Raw genomic sequence first — 5535 nt, 5'->3', positions numbered from 1 at the left:
GCATAATAAAAATTGTTTGGAGGAAAGACAAGAGGCACTCAATTGAGGACCATGTTCCTGCTGTACTAGCATACTTTTCACAAAGGTATTTTATTATGCCTTTCCAATATAGTGCTATGAGACAAGCCCTGGAGTTTCGCAAGTTATTATACTAGTTCAGCAGCATATCACTTGCCAAATTTTTTCAAGATGCCCCCACTATCAATGTTACTGCAGGACACACACACTATTGTTGCTTTGAACCAATTTACATGATCACATATACCACACACAAACACACACAATCATACACCAGTGCAAGCAGAATTGCTAACAAAAAACAAACAAGCAAAAAACCCAAGCCCTGACAGCTAGATAAAAATTTATGATTGCATGTGAAAGAAGACAAGACTTACTCATGATTAAATGTATGTCATGAAGTCAATGGAAAATACATTGAATTTTACCAAGCCAATTCCAGCACAGACTGCAAGGTAAACTAATGTAGCTGCACCCTTGGTCTGGATTATTGGTTTTATAAATCACAACTGATTTGTTTCAAGCTGATTTGTAGCCTGCCTGATTTGATTTATATCTGAATATACCTAAGTGTTTGTTACATATTTGCATACAACACATGATGATGGGGAAAACAAACAGCTCTAACCTTGGATGGGCAAGTGAAGCTTAGGGCCACCAACAACTTTCAGTGTGAAAGCAAAGCTCCCAGCGATTTCCTTCCTTCCTTCCTTCTCCCCTGCTTACTCCAGTTGGGAGCCATGCAATTTAGATAGCTCAGCTTCTATTTGTAATGTTACTGTTACCTACCCACTCAAATCCTGCCTCACACCACACATTACACACATACAGGTAATCAATTAATTACCCATATTTTTCGCTCCATAAGACACACCTGACTATGAGACACACATAATTTTTAGGGGAGGAAAACAGAAAAAAAAATTCTGAACCAAATAGCTCTCTTCCCATGCTGCTGGGGAGAGAAAGAGGGGAAATGCCGGATCCAAGTCACTGAGACCGCCTTTGCAAAAGCAGCACGGGGAAAAGCGATCCCCTTGCCTGCACTGCCTTTGGAAATGCAGTGGGTCCCAGTCTTGGATGGCATTCCCCCTCTTTCTCTCCCCAGCAGCAAAAGAAGAGGGCAAAAGGACTCAAAGCAGTTCCCCTGGCTTCTGATCACGGTGACTCCTTTTGCCCTCTTCCTTTGCTGCTGGGGAGAAAAAGAGGGGAATGCAATCTAAAACATCACCAGGAGTCACTGCCTTTGCAGTGAGGGGAAAAGAGATCAAACTGATTCTAGAAAGACCATGGGAAAGCACAAGCACAGTCCCCCCCACTATCACAAAATATGCAGTCAGGTTTCCCATATTTGGGGAAGTCATAGGGATCAGCATACCGAAAGTGCAATGGGTGAGCCTCAACCTGGGAAAACCACCTTCATGATCATGGTATCTCCCCTGCCAGGTAAGTATGAGTTGGAGTGGCCCCTGCACCTCCTGCCCCCTTCTGTGCCCTGCCCCCCAAGGCATGGTGACCCCTGGCTGCATCTCCTGCTCAAAACAGGGCTGCACAGCCCCGGTCCCGCCAGAGGCCAAGAGAGCTCCGCCGTGTTTTGGGGTGCCCCGCGAGACCCCCATCAGGGGCCGGGTGTTCCTCCCACAATCCTCCAGTGTGCAGGCATTAGAATACCTGATTGCCTCTGCCTGCTTACATCACCCGGATGGCTTCTCTGTTGGAAAAGCAAAGCAGAGAAGTTAGCTGGAGGCTACAGCAACTCTCTACAGATGGCAGCTTTATTCTTTGCAAACTAAAGATTTGCAAACTAAAGCCCAAAACAACTGTAGTTTTTCCCTATATATATATAAAGGATTTCAGTCTATTTCACCCTGATCAATGAACCACCTTCCCCATGATTTGGTAGGGGGGCATGTACATGCTGGCTTGGGGTGTATGTGTGCGTGCACATACTTTGAGAATCACAGTGGGGATGCTTTGTTTACTAGGAGGAATGGATTTAAAGATATGATTTGGTTTACCTTAAACAAGAGGATTTCAGCCATGATGCCGGAAATGTCTGAACACAGTGGAATGGTTTAAACAACAAGACTTAATGTCAACTAAGTGGTTCTGTGAGCACTGAGGATCTAAATAAAAGAAAGAACATATGCTAAGTTTCTTCTTTTTGTTGACTTAGACTGTCACAACATGATAAAACCTCCAAGCCCTGTGAGATGCCTCATTCCAGCAGGGAGTGAGGCAAAGAGCTCCTTTTCCCCACTTCAGACTCTCTGTAATTTACATTAAATGCCTCCAGTGTTCTTTTCCTGTGAGAAATAAAGTACACACACATACACAGCATGTACAGAAGGATTGGATGAATGGTAAGAAAGATTTCAACAGCTTTTCTAGTGTTTTAAATACAGTACTTAAATAAAGCAGCAGCCATCTCTAGTATTGGGCAGTTCATACATTGCATTGATTACACAGTTTTGTCCAAAAAAGGCAGATTTATACAAACGTCATTCTCACATATGCACAAACTCTTTCAAGAGCACCAGAAAATTCCACCCTTAATTCAGATTCATGCAAGTGTATGACCCTCACCAAGTGAGGGTGCCCAGTAGGGTCTTCTATGGACTCTATGCTGTCACTGCTACTAGAACTGGTCTTTATTAAACTAGCAGAATGGGGTACAAGGGGCAGTGGGGCTTCCAGCTGTCCCTGTCCCAACAGTTCACAGAGTGGCTCAGTTAACAACACCAGCCCCAGTTGCTCTCAGTCTCCAGCTGGGCCAAAGTTCCATTATAGCGATTCTCAAAACAGTCATTCCTATGGGGGAATTCCGCTGGACGTCGATTAGGTACATGCTTCACAGACCATTTATTCACAAGATGACGATCTTTACAGCTGATTGTCGGGTTCCTAAAATGGCTGCCCTGTGTTTTCCTGACCCATGCTTTGCAGGGCAGCCATTTTAACAGCTGACCGGCGCTCAGAAAATGGCTTCCTCTATGGGTGATCATCGCTGGATGACAAGGTAATTTCCCCATTGGAACGCATTAAATGGGTTTCAATGCATTCCAATGGGGATTTGTTTGTTTGTTTGTTTGTTTTTTTGGTATGATGACAATTTCACTTAACAGCGATTTTCCTGGAACGGATTATTGTCGTCATGCAAGGCACCACTGTATATTTATTAAATTAACCACCAGGATCACAGCTTGCAGTTGTAAATTCTGTTAGTATTTAAACTGTATTTTTGTATGTGCCACATTGTTTTATTTATTTTTAGATGAGAACAAGCAGAATATACGTTATCTTCTACTACTACTGTAACAATGACGATGATAACGGTTACTACTATCACTTGAAGGAGCAGCGAGAATTATTTATTGTGTCGTGTGACTGTGTCTGCCATTTAGATCAGCGCTTCTCTGTGTACTTTCGAAACATGGTAGACTGCCGAATCACAAGTAAAGCACTGAATGTATGCAGTATTTGTTCCAGAGTTAACAGCATTCAAGTTTATTTTCCTTCCTAGTGTGATAAATAAAATGTTAATAAAACTGCAGCTTTAAAAACCTGTTGCCTCACAGAAGTCTGATAATTTCTGTCACTTTGTAAGTAACATCAGGACGTAAATGGCTCAGAGACTTTCAAGAAGGCAGAAAAATGTTGTGTTTACCTTGTCAGTGCACATGCTCTCTAAAAGTAAATGCACTCATGAATAACCACTATCATTCTGCTATAGGGAGCATCCGATTACTACAGTTCTATATAATCAAGTCTAAATACTACTATCTTCATTTACTTGGTAAAAATAAAAATGTAATACAAAATTACACACATTCATTTTTGCTTCTACATTGCTGCTTAGGAGACAGGGAGCATAAAACTTTGAATCTCCTGCTGGGACTAATGAAAAATTTTCAAATGTCAGTATGGCATAGAACCAGCTGATTGACTATTCTTAGTCATAAAATACCCAGCATTCTGCAACATCCTTAACAAATGTAGTGATAAAGCAGCAGAGCTGCCTTCCAGTGCTGCCATAAATCAGTTGTTTGCAAATTAATGCATTTTTATTGCATCTGGACACCAGGGGCAGGGAGGTGGTTGTTCGGAATCTGCTCAGCAAAGAAAGGAGCCATTTTCCTTGTGAACCTGAATGGAGTTTGGCAAAGTCTCTGCAGGTTCTTCAATTCTGTATCAATCATAAGTCACTTAGGAAGACATGAGCTTAAGTCCACTCCAGAACACAATTAGGAAATGAAATGATGTCAGATTACAAGAGGGGAAAAAAAATACTGGACAATGCCTTATTTTGAGCTAGATCACTGTTTCATTCAGCACAGCGCTGTCTATGTTGACTGGCTGCAGCTTTCTGGGTTCCAGATGTGTTTTTGCAGTCCTACTTGGAAATGTCAGGACTGTCTGTATGCATAGTACTCTACCACTGAGCTGCAGATTTACCCAGAAGCAGCATTTTGTCACCCAGAACTGCCTCTTTTACATCCACCACATCCAGTCTGAAAGAGACAAGTTTGCAATTGTACTCTGCCTGCAAACTCTGCCCTCTGCTGTTTCCCTAGGAGTGCTTTTCTGCAACAATGACTATTTTCTCCATTCCACCCAGATGTCACTGTCTCTGGCTTCCTTGTCAGTATAAGACCGATTTGAGTGATATTATAAATCCTGTTAGCTTTAGTTGGTGCACATAAGCATAACCTAATAGGGAAAATAAAGGGCCTTACCCTGACAATGTGGTGAAACTGATTGCCATCAGCTGCTGCTCAAACTTTATTGTGCAGGAAAAACTCCCACTAGTTTCCTTTCCTTTGTTCCTTTAGAATCAGTAATCTGGAAATCATTAGCACATACATATACACCCAAAGATTGATTAATTAATTAATTTGCATGTATTCAATGTATTGTTATGTTTTTCTAGAGGCATAGGGTGGTTGAAGGCAATGTTTGTGTGTGTGTGTGTGTGTGTGTGTGTGTGTGTGTGTGTGTGTGTGTGTGTGTGTGTGTGTGTGTGTGTGTGTGTGTGTGTGTGTGTGTGTGTGTGACTCCATTTGGACTACCAAAGAGAAGGAATACAGGAAGAGAGAGAATAAGAGCAACACCAGCTACCTGTTCCTTTACTAACTGGTGTCATCTCTTCCTTATGAGTGCCAGGTTTGTTTGTGCATTTGTTTGTTTGTTTGTTTTCATTTGTTTGTTTGTTTTATATGTTGCCTCTCTCCCATTAAGGACCTGGTAGCTCACAATACTGAAAGAATAAAATTGATAACATGTTAAACATTAAAAAACCATTAAACTATGCATTAATTAAAGTACAATTGAATAACTAAAAGCAGGTAAACATTAAAAAATACATATCAACAACTGCCTTGTGGGAAAAACCCTGAAGACTTGTTCTAGTTTGACAATTTTATTGTAATTGTTGTATTTTAATGTTGAATGTGACACCAAAGAAAGATGTTCTTCTCATTCTAGGGGACTGGAATGTTAAGTAGGGAGTCAATAAGT

The 5535-nt window shown here is 41.4% G+C and overlaps 1 non-coding gene across 1 annotated transcript; it reads right to left on the bottom strand.

The window, feature by feature from the left end:
• Positions 1–1306: 1306 nt before the first annotated feature.
• LOC140707953 (U1 spliceosomal RNA) lies at positions 1307–1472 on the bottom strand. The gene has a single exon (XR_012088082.1). It is a non-coding gene; the product is annotated as a U1 spliceosomal RNA (small nuclear RNA).
• Between the last annotated feature and the right edge of the window lie 4063 nt (positions 1473–5535).

Source organism: Pogona vitticeps, chromosome 5 (assembly GCF_051106095.1).
Source record: "Pogona vitticeps strain Pit_001003342236 chromosome 5, PviZW2.1, whole genome shotgun sequence".
Lineage (NCBI taxonomy): Eukaryota > Metazoa > Chordata > Lepidosauria > Squamata > Agamidae > Pogona > Pogona vitticeps.
Note: the sequence above shows the minus strand (reverse complement) of the source record. Positions and strands in the feature narration are given on the sequence as shown.